Below are 13,857 nucleotides of genomic sequence, written 5' to 3'. Positions count from 1 at the left end.
GGGCGGCACTCACTCGGTACTGACCCTCCGACAGGGCGGCACTCTCTCAGTACTGACCGACCGACAGTGCGGCACTCCCTCAGTACTGACCCTCCGACAGTGCGGCACTCCCTCAGTACTGACCCTCCAACAGTGAGGCACTGCCTCTGTAGTGACCCTCCAACAGTGCGGCGCTCCCTCAGTACCGACCCTCCGACAGTGCAGCGCTCACTCAGTACTGACCCTCCGACAGTGCGGCATCACTCAGCACTGACCCTCCGACAGTGCAGCGCTCCCTCAGTACTGACCCTCCGACAGTGCAGCACTCCCTCAGTACTGACCCTCCGACAGTGCAGCACTCCCTCAGTACTGACCCTCCGACAGTGCAGCACTCCCTCAGTACTGACCCTCCGACAGTGCGGCACTCCCTCAGTACTGACCCTCCGACAGAGCGGCGCTCCCTCAGTACTGACCCTCCGACAAGGCGGCGATCCCTCAGTACTGACCCTCCGACAGGGCGGCACTCACTCGGTACTGACCCTCCGACAGGGCGGCACTCTCTCAGTACTGACCCTCCGACAGTGCGGCACTCCCTCAGTACTGACCCTCCAACAGTGAGGCACTGCCTCTGTAGTGACCCTCCAACAGTGCGGCGCTCCCTCAGTACCGACCCTCCGACAGTGCAGCGCTCCCTCAGTACTGACCCTCCGACAGTGCGGCATCACTCAGCACTGACCCTCCGACAGTGCAGCGCTCCCTCAGTACTGACCCTCTGACAGTGCGGCATTCCCTCAGTACTGACCCTCCAACAGTGCAGCGATCCCTCGGTACTGACCCTCCAACAGTGCGGCGCTCCCTCGGTGCTGACCCTCCGACAGTGCGGCGCTCCCTCGGTACTGATCCTCCGACAGTGCGGCGCTCCCTCGGTACTGACCCCCCGACAGTGCATCGCTCCCTCGGTACTGACCATCCGACAGGGCGGCACTCACTCGGTACTGACCCTTCGATAGTGCAGCACTCTCTCAGTACTGACCGACCGACAGTGCGGCACTCCCTCAGTACTGACCCTCCGACAGTGCGGCGCTCCCTCAGTACTGACCCTCCGACAGTGCGGCACTCCCTCAGTACTGACCCTCCGACAGTGCGGCACTCCCTCAGTCCTGACCCTCTGACATTGCGGCACTCCCTCAGTCTTGACCCTCCGACAGTGCGGCACTCCCTCAGTACTGACCCTGCGACAGTGCAGCGCTCCCTCAGCACTGACCCTCCAACAGTGTGGCACTCCCTCAGTACTGACCCTCTGACAGTGCGGCACTCCCTCAGTACTGACCCTCCGACAGCGCGGATCTCCCTCAGTACAGACACTCCCACTGTACCAACCCTCTGACAATGCGGCACTCCCACACTACTGACCCTCCAACAATGCGGCACTCCCTCAATAGAGACCCTCGGACAGTGGGGCACTCCATCAGTACTGACCCTCCAACAGGGTACAGCTCCCTCAGCAGTGACCCTCTGACAGCGCAGCACCCACTCAATACTGACCCTCCGACAGTGCGGCACTCCCTCAGTACTGACACTCCCACTGTACCAAGCCTCTGGCAGAGCGGCACTTCAGCAGTACAGATTCTCCGACAGTGCAGCACTCCCTCAGTATTGACCCAGCGACAGTGCGTCACTCCCTCAGTACTGACCCTCCGACAGTGCTGCACTCCCTCAGTACTGACCCTCCGACAGTGCAGCACACCCTCAATATTGACCCAGTGACAGTGCGGCACTTCCTCAATACAGACTCTCCGACAGTGCGGCACTCCCTCAATATTGACCCTCCGATAGTGCAGCTCTCCCTCAGTACTGACCCTCTGACAGGGCAGTGCTCCCTCAGTACTGACCCTCCGATAGGGCGGCGATCCCTCAGTACTGACCCTCCAACAGGGCGGCACTCACTCGGCACTGACCCTTCGACAGTGCAGCACTCTCTCAGTACTGACCGACCGACAGTGCGGCGCTCCCTCAGTACTGACCCTCCGACAGTGCGGCACTCCCTCAGTTCTGACCCTCCGACAGTGCGGCACTCCCTCAGTACTGACCCTCCGACAATGCGTCACTCCCTCAGCACTGACCCTCCGACAGTGCGGCACTCCCTCAGGACTGACCCACTGACAGTGCAGCACTCCCTCAGTACTGACCCTCCGACAGTGCGGCACTCCCTCAGTAATGACCCTCCGACAGTGCAGCGCTCCCTTAGTACTGATCTTCCAACAGTGCGGCACTCCCTCAGCACTGACCCTCCAACAGTGCGGCACTCCCTCAGTACTAACCCTCCGACAATAGAGCACTCCCTCAGCACTGACCCTCCGACAGTGCGGCACTCCCTCAGCACTGACCCTCCGACAGCGCGGTGCTCCCTCACTACTAACCCACTGACAGTCTGGCGTTCCCTCAGTACAGACACTCCCACTGTACCAACCCTCCGACAGTGCGGCACTTCCTCACTACTGACAGTCCCACTGTACCAACCCTCCGGCAGAGCGGCACTTCAGCAGTACAGATTCTCCGACAGTGCGGCATTCCCTCAGTATTGACCCAGCGACAGTGCGTCACTCACTCAGTACAGACCCTCCAACAGTGCTGCACTCCCTCAGATCTGACCCTCCGACAGTGCAGCACTCCTTCAGTACTGACCCTCCGACAGTACGGCACTCCCTCAGTACTGACCCTCCGACAGTGCGGCACTCCCTCAGTACTGACCCTCCGACAGTGCGGCACTCCCTCAGTACTGACCCTCCGACAGTGCGGCGCTCCCTCAGTACTGACCCACTGACAGTGCAGCACTCCCTCAGTACAGACACTCCCACTGTACCAACCCTCGGACAGTGCGGCACTCCCTCACTACTGGCCCTCCGACAGTGGTGCACACCCTCAGTACTGACCCTCCGACAGGGCTGTGTTCACTCAGTATTGACCCTCCAACAGTGCGGCGCTCCCTCAGTATTGACCCTCTGACAGTGTGGCACTCCTTCAGTACTGACCCTCCGACAGTGCGGCACTCCCTCAGTACTGACCCTCCGACAATGCGGCACCCCCTCAGTACTGACCCTCCCACACTGCGGCACTCCCTCACTACTGACCCTCCGACGATGTGGCACTCCCTCAATAGAGACCCTCGGACAGTGGGGCACTCCATCAGTACTGACCCTCCAACAGGGTACAGCTCCCTCAGCAGTGACCCTCTGACAGCGCAGCACCCACTCAATACCGACCCTCCGACAGTGCGGCACTCCCTCAGTCCTGACACTCCCACTGTACCAACCCTCCGGCAGAGCGGCACTCCCTCAGTACTGACCCTCCGACAGTGCAGCACTCCCTCAGTACTGACCCTCCGACAGTGCGGCGCTCCCTCAGTACTGACCCACTGACAGTGCAGCACTCCCTCAGTACAGACACTCCCACTGTACCAACCCTCGGACAGTGCGGCACTCCCTCACTACTGGCCCTCCGACAGTGGTGCACTCCCTCACTACTGACCCTCCGACAGTGCGGCACTCCCTCAGTACAGACCTTCCGACAGGGCTGTGTTCACTCAGTAGTGACCCTCCGACAGTGCGGCGCTTCCTCAATACTGACCCTCTGACAGTGCGGCACTCCTTCAGTACTGACCCTCCGACAGTGCGGCACTCCCTCAATCCTGACCCTCTGACAGTGCGTAACTCCCTCATTACTGACCCTCCAACAGTGCGGCACCCCCTCAATACTGACCCTCCGACAGTGCGGCGCTCCCTCAGTACTGACCCTCCAACAGTGCGGCGCTCCCTCAGTCCTGCATTGGCACTTTCACTGCCTTTTTCTACTCAAGCCCCTGCAGTGGGAGCCGAGCGGGCAACGGAGGGTCCCAGCCCCACACCAGGCTGGGAAGGCGAGAGGACACTCGCGATCCACTGCTGCCGTCGGGCGATCCCCCTTTGGGCAGGAAGTGGTGGGGTTGGCGGTGCAAGTGGGCGAAAGGAGTGGGTTTTAGCAGTTGCTGTCGGCTCAGTTCCCCCAAGTCCCTTTAAGGCTGGGCTGGGCTGCTGTAGGATCCGCCTCGCTGGGGCTTTTGGAAGTGTAGAACGAGGCGGTGAGTGAGTGCTGAGGGAGGGAGGGAGAGAGAGAGAGAGAGGGAGAGAGATGGCAGCATCAGAACGGATCCAGAACCGCAGGAAGCAATGCATTTTCCGGCTGGCCTTCCAACACTGCCCACTCCGCAAACTGGCCAGGAAACTGCGAGGTAACAACATCTACAGTGAGTACCCACCGCAAAAGTTTCCAAAGCTCTTTGCAGGGGTCCGCCCGGATCTCCCAGGGATTGGAGGCGTTGAAACCCCTGAACACTCCCCTTCGTCTTTTTGTCTCTCTTTTTGAGTCTGCTTGTCAACAGACACTTTGTTTTGGAACTTTTAAGAAAGTTTGTCTGCCTGCTTTGCCCCTCCACCCCCACCCCCCACCCCCCACCCCCCCACCATTTCATCTCTCGGTCCAGCAAGTCTGGCCAAGGAAATTCGCTTTTAAGGAAGCAATTTTAAACGAGGGTGAGAAATGTTCAGCAGCTTCCTCTTCAGGGTGGACCTGCCCTTTCCTTGGTTCAGAGCATATGGATTTGTCTATGAGGAAAGAGTTTTTGCAGCTCTTAACTTCTCTTTCTCCTCCCCCACCCCCCCCCCCCCCCAACTCCTATATTTTTGAAGGATTAACCCTGTGCCCCACTGCCTGCTTTGCTTTTTTCTCCCCCCTTACAAATGCCTATGTCAACATATCTGTGCCCAAGCTTTGTCACGCTGAAATTCAGCGCGGACAAAGCACCGCTGCCCCCATATCGCAGTGAGCCCCGTTCAGGGATCACCCACCCCCACCCCCACCCCGACCCCACCCGTACCCCTACACCTACCCCTCTGCCCGATAACCTGCATCTTCTCCCAGTGTGGCAACACCTCAACTTGAAACTTCCTGTCCTCCAGTTAACATCTCTCCCTGGCCTCCTCTTCTTCCCCCTTTCCTTAACTGTGTAACCTCCCCCAGCCCCTACATCCCTCCCAATCTCTAACCTCCTCCAGCCCCTACACCCCTCCCTATCTCTTTCACCTCCTCCAGCACCTACACCCCTCCCTATCTCTGTAAACTGCTCCAGCCCCTACACCCCTCCCTATCTCTGTAACACCCTCTGGCCCCGACACCCCTCCCTATCTCTGTCACCTCCTCCAACCCCTACACCCCTCCCTATCTCTGTAACTCCTCCAGCCCCTACACAACTCCCTATCTCTGTAACCTGCTCCAGTCCCCTACACCCCTCCCTATCTCTGTCACCTCCTCCAACCCACACACCCCTCCCTATTTCTGTAACCTCCTCCAGACCCTACAACCCTCCCTATCTCTGTAACCTGCTCCAGCCCCTACACCCCTCCCTCTCTGTCACCTCCTCCAGCCCCCTACACCCCTCCCTATCTCTGTAACCTCCTCCAGCCCATACACCCCTCCATATCTCTGTCAACTCCTCCAGCCCCTACACCCCTCCCTATCCCTGTAACCTCCTCCAGTGCCTACACAGCTCCATCTATCACCTCCTCCAGCCTCTACAACCCTCCCTATCTCTGTAACCTCCTCCAGTGCCTACATCCCTCCCAATCTCTGTAACCTCCTCCAGCCCCTAACCCCTCCCTCTCTGTCACCTCCTCCAGCCCCCTACACCCCTCCGTATCTCAGTAACCTCCTCCAGCCTCTACACCCCTCCCTATCTCTCTAACCTCCTCCAGCCCCTACTCACCTCCCTATCTCTGTCACCTCCTCCAACCCCTACACCCCGCTCCGTCAACTCCTCCAGCCCCTAGACACCTCCCTATCTCTGTCACCTCCTTGAGCCCATACAACCCTCCCTATCTCTGTCACCTCCTCCAGCCCCTACGCCCCTCCCTATCTCTGTCACCACCTCCAGCCCCTACGCCCCTCCCTATCTCTGTAACCTCCTCCAGCCCCTACACCCCTCCCTTCTCTGTAAATTCCTCCAGCCCCTACACACCTCCCTATCTCTGTCACCTCCTCCAGCCCCTACACCCCTCCCTATCTCTGTAACCTCCTCCAGCCCCTACATCCCTCCCTATCTCTGTCACCTCCTCCAGCCCCTACACCCCTCCCTATCTCTGTAACCTCCTCCAGCCCCTACACCCCTCCCTATCTCTGTAACCTCCTCCAACCCCTACACCCCTCCCTATCTCTGTAACCTCCTCCAGCCCCTACAGCCCTCCCTATCTCTGTAACCGGCTCCAGCCCCTACACCCCTCCCTATCTCTGTAACACCCTCCGGCCCCGACACCCCTCCCTATCTCTGTAACCTCCTCCAACCCCTACACCCCTCCCTATCTCTGTAACCTCCTCCAGCTCCTACACACCTCCCTATCTCTGTAATCTCCTCCAGCCGCTACAACCCTCCCAATCTCTGTAACCTCCTCCAGCCCCTAACCCCTCCCTCTCTGTCACCTCCCCCAGCCCCCTACACCCCTCCCTATCTCTGTAACCTCCTCCAGCCCATACACCCCTGCCTATCTCCGTCAACTCCTCCAGCCCCTTCACACCTCCCTATCTCTGTCACCTCCTCGAGCCCCTACACCCCTCCCTATCTCTGTAACCTCCTCCAGCCCCGTACACCCCTCCATACCTCTGTCACCGCCTCCAGCGCCTACACCCCTCCCTCTCTCTGTCACCTCCTCCAGCCACTACACCCCTCCCTATCTCTGTCACCTCCTCCAGCCCCTACACCCTTTTCTATCTCTGTCAGCTCCTCCAGCTCCTACACCCCTCCCTATATCTGTCACCTCCTCCAGCCCCTACGCCCCTCCCTATCTCTGTAAGCTCCTCCAGCCCCTACACCCGTATCTCTGTAAGCTCCTCCAGCCCCTACACCCCTCCCTATCTCTGTAACCTCCTCCAGCCCCGTACACCCCTCCATACCTCTGTCACCGCCTCCAGCGCCTACACCCCTCCCTCTCTCTGTCACCTCCTCCAGCCACTACACCCCTCCCTATCTCTGTCACCTCCTCCAGCCCCTACACCCTTTTCTATCTCTGTCAGCTCCTCCAGCTCCTACACCCCTCCCTATATCTGTCACCTCCTCCAGCCCCTACGCCCCTCCCTATCTCTGTAAGCTCCTCCAGCCCCTACACCCGTATCTCTGTAAGCTCCTCCAGCCCCTACACCCCTCCCTATCTCTGACACCTCCTCCAACCCCTACACCCCTCCCTGTCTCTGTAACCTCCTCCAGCCCCTACACCCCTCCCTATATCTGTCAGCTCCTCCAGCTCCTACACCCCTCCCTATCTCTGTCACCTCCTCCAGCCCCTAAACCCCTCCCTATCTCTGTAACCTCCTCCAGCCCCTACACCCCTATCTCTGTAACCTCCTCCAGCCTCTACGCCCCTCGCTATCTCTGTAACCTCCTCCAACCCCTACACCCCTCCCTGTCTCTGTAACCTCCTCCAGCCCCTACACCCCTCCCTATATCTGTCAGCTCCTCCAGCTCCTACACCCCTCCCTATCTCTGTCACCTCCTCCAGCCCCTACATCCCATTCTCTGTAACCTCCTCCAGCCCCTAGACCCCTGCCTATCTCTGTCACCTCCTCCACCCCTACATCCCTCCCTGTCTCTGTAACCTCCTCCAGCCTCTACACCCCTCGCTATCTCTGTAACCTCCTCCAGCCCCTACACCCCTCCCTATCTCTGTAACCTCCTCCAGCCCCTACTCACCTCCCTATCTCTGTAACCACCTCCAACCCCTACACCCCGCTCCCTGTCAACTCCTCCAGCCCCTAGACACCTCCCTATCTCTGTCACCTCCTTGAGCCCCTACAACCCTCCCTATCTCTGTAACCTCCTCCAGCCCCTACACCCCTCCCTATCTCTGTAACCTCCTCCAGCCCCTACACCCCTACCTATCTCTGTAACCTCCTCCAGCCCCTACACCCCTCCTATCTCTGTAACCTCCTCCAGCCCCAACTCACCTCCCTATCTCTGTAACCTCCTCCAGCCCCTACTCCCCTCCCTATCTCTGTAACCTCCTCCAGCCATTCCACCCCTCCCTATCTCTGTAACCTCCTCCAGCTCCTACATGCCTCCCTCTCTCTGTCACCTCCTCCAGCCCCTACACCCCTCCCTATCTCTGTCACCTCCTCCAGCCCCTACTCCCCTCCCTATCTCTGTAACCTCCTCCAGCCCCTGCACCCCTCCCTATCTCTGTCACCTCCTCCAACCCCTACTCCCCTCCCTGTCTCTGTAACCTCCTCCAGCCCCTACACCCCTCCCTATCTCTGTAACCTGCTCCAGCCCCTACAACCCTCCCTATATCTGTAACACCGTCCGGCCCCGACACCCCTCCCTATCTCTGTAACCTCCTCCAGCCCCTACATAACTCCCTACCTCTGTAACTTGCTCCAGTCCCTACACCCCTCCCTATCTCTGTAACCTCCTCCAGCCCCTACACCCCTCCCTATCTCTGTAACCTCCTCCAGCTCCTACACCCCTCCCTCTCTCTGTCACCTCCTCCAGCCCCTACACCCCTCCCTATCTCTGTAACCTCCTCCAGCCCCTACACTCCTCCCTATCTCTGTCACCTCCTCCAACCCCTACACCCCTCCCTATCTCTGTAACCTCCTCCAGCCCCTACACCACTCCCTATCCCTGTCATCTCCTCCAGCTACTACACCCTTCCCTATCTCTGTCACCTCCACCAGCCCCTACACCCCACCCTATCTCTGTAACCTCCTCCAGCCAATACACCCCTATCTCTGTAACCTCCTCCAGCCCCTACACCCCTCCCTATCTCTGTAACCTCCTTCAGCCCCTGCACCCCCCTCCCTATCTCTGTAACCTCCTCCAGCCCCTGCACCCCTCCCTATCTCTGTAACCTCCTCCATCCCCTGCACCCCTTCTTATCTCTGTAAACTTCTCCAGCCCCTGCACCCCTCCCTATCTGCCACCTCCTCCAGCCCCTACACCCCTCCCTATCTCTGTAACCTCCTCCAGCCCCTACACCCCTCCCTATCTCTGTAACCTCCTCCAGCCCCTACACCCCTCCCTATCTCTGTAACCTCCTCCAGCCCCGACACCCCTCCCTATCTCTGTAACCTCCTCCAGCCCCTAGACACCCTCCCAATTTCTGTAACCTCCTCCAGCCCCTACACCCCTCCCTATCTCTGTAACCTCCTCCAGCCCCTACACCCCTCCCTTTCTCTGTAACCTCCTCCAGCCCCTACAACCCTCTGAGATCGCTGCGCTCCTCCCACTCCAGCCTCTTGCGCATCCCCCGATTCCCATTGCTCCACCATTGGCGGCCGTGCCTTCAGCTGTCTGGGGGGGGGGGGGGGCCTGAACTCTGGAATTCCCTCCCTAAGCCTCTCTGCCTCTCTCTCTCTCTTCCTCCTCCTTTAAGACGCTTCTTAAAGCCGACCTCATTGACTGAGCTTTCAGCCACCTGCCTCTAATATCTCCTCACGTGGTTTGGCGTCAAATTATATTTGATAACACTCCAGTGAAGGTCCTTAGGATGTTTTACTGCACTTAAAGGGCTAGATAAATGCCAATTTATTGTTGTCATAATGGCACACACTACAATAGCTATGTCACAGCGCCACTTCTGTTGGGAGTGTGTAATGGCAGCGTGACCAGTTTACATAGCAAATTGCCCTGAGGAATCAGGAGCTGAAACAAGATGAGAGCATTGCAAAGTGTTTTTTTTCTCCACTCCTTCACTCACCGAATCTTTCTCTCTCCCTTTTTCCAGGCATGCCCGCTGAACCCTCGGAGAGTTTCTCCGACCACTGGCACTCGTTCAGTACGGTCTCCGAGAATCTGGCTTCACATGAGGGCAGCTTTTTTAACCAGCTGGGCGCCAACTCTACCCGCGCCCACCCTCAGCCGTCGATTCAGACCCTTTCACAGGGACCTCCACCCCCGGCATTCCCACTTCCCCAGATCCAGGTGGAACTGAACAGAGAGCCGAGCCTCTGGAACATGGGTGAGTCTCCCCATTCCACCGCCTCCCTCTCCCCACCACCTCCCTTCCCCTCCCCCTCTCTCACCTCCCCCTACCTCTCCTCCCCCTCCCCCTCCCCTCCCACCTACCTCTCCTCCCCCTCTCCCTCCCCTCCCCTCCCACCTACCTCTCCTCCCCTCCCCCCTCCCCCCTCCCCTATCTCTCCTCCCTCCCACCTACATCTCCTCCCCTCCCCCTCCCCCTCCCCTCCCCCTACCTCTCCTCCCCCCCCACCTCTCCTCCCCCTCCCCCCTACCTCTCCTCCCCCACCCCCTCCCCGCTCCCCTTCCCCTCCCTCTCCCCTTCCCTCCCTCTCCACCCCTCCCCCCTACCTCTCCTCACCACCCCCCTCCCCCTCCCCTACCTCTCCTCCCCCTCCCCTCCCCCCTACCTCTCCTCCCCTCCCCTCCCCCTCCCCTACCTCTCCTCCCCTCCCCCTCCCCCCCTCCCCTCCCCCTCCCCCCCTCCCCTCCCCTACCTCTCCTCCCCTCCCACCTACCTCTCCTCCCCCTCCCCTCCCACCTACCTCTCCTACCCCTCCCCTCCCCTCCCACCTCTCCTCCCCTCCCACCTCTCCTCCCCCTCCCCTCCCCTCGCACCTACCTCTCCTCCCCTCCCTCCTCCCTCCTCCTCCCCTCCCTCCCCTCCCCCTCCTCTCCTCCCCTCCCTCCACCTACCTCCCTCCCCCTCCCCTCCCCTCCCACCTACCTCTCCTCCCCCTCCCCTCCCCTCCCACCTACCTCTCCTCCCCCTCCCCTCCCCTCCCACCTACCTCTCCTCCCCCTCCCCTCCCCTCCCCCCTACCTCTCCTCCCCCACCCCCTCCCCGCTCCCCTTCCCCTCCCTCTCCCCCTCCCTCCCCTCCACCCTACCTCTCCACACCCTCCCCCTCCACCCCTCCCTCCCCCTCCACCCCCTCCCCTCTCTCTCTCCTCCCTCCCCCTCTCCTCCCTCTCGCCACCCCAACCCCTCCCTCCACCCCTCCCCCTCCTCCCTCCCCTCCCCCTCCTCCCTCCCCCTCCCTCACACTCCCCTCCCTCCCCCGCCCTCCCCCTCCCCTCCCTCCCCCTCCCTCACTCTCCCCTCCCCCCTCTTCCCCTTCTCTCCCTCGCCTCCCTCCCCCTCTCCTCCCTCCCCCTCTCCTCCCTCCCCCTCTCCTCCCTCCCCTCTCCTCCCACCCTCTCTCTCCTCCCTCCCCCTCACTCCTCCCTCCCTCTCTCTCCTCCCTCCCTCTCTCTCCTCCCTCCCTCTCTCTCCTCCCTCCCTCCCTCTCTCTCTCCTCATTCCCTCTCTCTCTCCTCATTCCATCTCTCTCTCCTCCCTCCCTCTCTCTCTCCTCCCTCCCTCTCTCTCTCCTCCCTCCCCCTCTCTCTCTCGCTCTCCCTCTCTCTCTCTCTCTCTCCTCTCTCCCCCTCTCTCTCTCCTCTCTCCTCTCTCTCCCCCTCTCTCTCTCCTCTCTCTCCCCCTCTCTCTCTCCTCTCTCCTCTCTCCCCCTCTCTCTCTCCTCTCTCCTCCCTCCCCCTCTCTCTCTCCTCCCTCCCCCTCTCTCTCTCCTCCCTCCCCCTCTCTCTCTCTCTCCTCCCTCCCCCTCTCTCTCTCCTCCCTCCCCCTCTCTCTCTCCTCCCTCCCCCTCTCTCTCTCCTCCCTGCCCCTCTCTCTCTCCTCCCTCCCCCTCTCTCTCTCCTCCCTCCCCCTCTCTCTCTCCTCCCTCCCCCTCTCTCTCTCCTCCCTCCCCCTCTCTCTCTCCTCCCTCCCCCTCTCTCTCTCCTCCCTCCCCCTCTCTCTCTCCTCCCTCCCCCTCTCTCTCTCCTCCCTCCCCCTCTCTCTCTCCTCCCTCCCCCTCTCTCTCTCCTCCCTCCCCCTCTCTCTCTCCTCCCTCCCCCTCTCTCTCTCCTCCCTCCCCCTCTCTCTCTCCTCCCTCCCCCTCTCTCTCTCCTCCCTCCCCCTCTCTCTCTCCTCCCTCCCCCTCTCTCTCTCCTCCCTCCCCCTCTCTCTCTCCTCTCTCTCTCCTCTCTCTCTCCTCTCTCCCCCTCTCTCTCCTCTCTCCCCCTCTCTCTCTCCTCTCTCCTCCCTCCTCCTCTCTCTCTCCTCCCTCCCCCTCTCTCTCTCCTCTCTCCCCCTCTCTCTCTCCTCTCTCCTCTCTCCCCCTCTCTCTCTCCTCTCTCCCCCTCTCTCTCCTCTCTCCTCCCTCCCCCTCTCTCCTCTCTCATCCCTCCCCCTCTCTCTCTCCTCCCTCCTCCCTCCCCCTCTCTCTCTCCTCCCTCCTCCCTCCCCCTCTCTCTCTCCTCCCTCCTCCCTCCCCCTCTCTCTCTCCTCTCTCCTCCCTCCCCCTCTCTCTCTCCTCTCTCCTCCCTCCCCCTCTCTCTCTCCTCTCTCCTCCCTCCCCCTCTCTCTCTCCTCTCTCCTCCCTCCCCCTCTCTCTCTCCTCTCTCCTCCCTCCCCCTCTCTCTCTCCTCTCTCCTCCCTCCCCCTCTCTCTCTCCTCTCTCCTCCCTCCCCCTCTCTCTCTCCTCTCTCCTCCCTCCCCCTCTCTCTCTCCTCTCTCCTCCCTCCCCCCCTCTCTCTCCTCTCTCCTCCCTCCCCCCCTCTCTCTCCTCTCTCCTCCCTCCCCCTCTCTCTCTCCTCTCTCCTCCCTCCCCCTCTCTCTCTCCTCTCTCCTCCCTCCCCCTCTCTCTCTCCTCTCTCCTCCCTCCCCCTCTCTCTCTCCTCTCTCCTCCCTCTCCCTCCCCCTCTCTCTCTCCTCTCTCCTCCCTCCCCCTCTTTCTCTCCTCTCTCCTCCCTCCCCCTCTCTCCTCCCTCCCCCTCTCTCTCTCTCCTCTCTCCTCTCTCCTCCCTCCCCCTCTCTCTCTCCTCCCTCCTCCCTCCCCCTCTCTCTCTCCTCCCTCCTCCCTCCCCCTCTCTCTCTCTCCTCTCTCCTCCCTCCCCCTCTCTCTCTCTCCTCTCTCCTCCCTCCCCCTCTCTCTCTCTCTCTCCTCCCTCCCCCTCTCTCTCTCCTCCTCCCCCTCTCCCTCTCCTCCTCCCCCTCTCTCTCTCCTCCTCCCCCTCTCTCTCTCCTCTCTCCTCCCTCCCCCTCTCTCTCTCCACTCTCCTCCCTCCCCCTCTCTCTCTCTCTCTCTCCTCCCTCCCCCTCTCTCTCTCTCTCTCTCCTCCCTCCCTCTCTCTCTCACTCTCTCCATCCTCCCTCCCCCTCTCTCTCTCTCTCTCTCCTCCCTCCCTCACTCTCCTCCTCCCCCTCTCTCTCTCTCTCTCTCCTCCCTCCCCCTCTCTCTCTCCTCCCTCCCCCTCTCTCTCTCCTCCCTCCCCCTCTCTCTCTCCTCCCTCCCCCTCTCTCTCTCCTCCCTCCCCCTCTCTCTCTCCTCCCTCCCCCTCTCTCTCTCCTCCCTCCCCTCTCTCTCTCCTCCCTCCCACTCTCTCTCTCCTCCCTCCCACTCTCTCTCTCCTCCCTCCCACTCTCTCTCCTCCCTCCCACTCTCTCTCCCCTCCCACTCTCTCTCCCCCTCCCCCTCTCTCTCTCCCCCCTCCCACTCTGTCTCTCCTCCCTCCCCCTCTCTCTCTCCTCCCTCCCCCTCTCTCCTCTCTCCTCCCTCCCCCTCTCTCCTCTCTCCTCCCTCCCCCTCTCTCCTCTCTCCTCCCTCCCCCTCTCTCTCTCCTCCCTCCCCCTCTCTCTCTCCTCCCTCCCCCTCTCTCTCTCCTCCCTCCCCCTCTCTCTCTCCTCCCTCCCCCTCTCTCTCTCCTCTCTCCTCCCTCCCCCTCTCTCTCTCCTCTCTCCTCTCTCCCCCTCTCTCTCCTCTCTCCTCCCTCCCCCTCTCTCTCCTCTCTCCTCCC

This window comes from Carcharodon carcharias (assembly GCF_017639515.1).
Source record: "Carcharodon carcharias isolate sCarCar2 chromosome 36 unlocalized genomic scaffold, sCarCar2.pri SUPER_36_unloc_1, whole genome shotgun sequence".
NCBI classification, from domain to species: Eukaryota; Metazoa; Chordata; class Chondrichthyes; order Lamniformes; family Lamnidae; genus Carcharodon; species Carcharodon carcharias.
Note: the sequence above shows the minus strand (reverse complement) of the source record.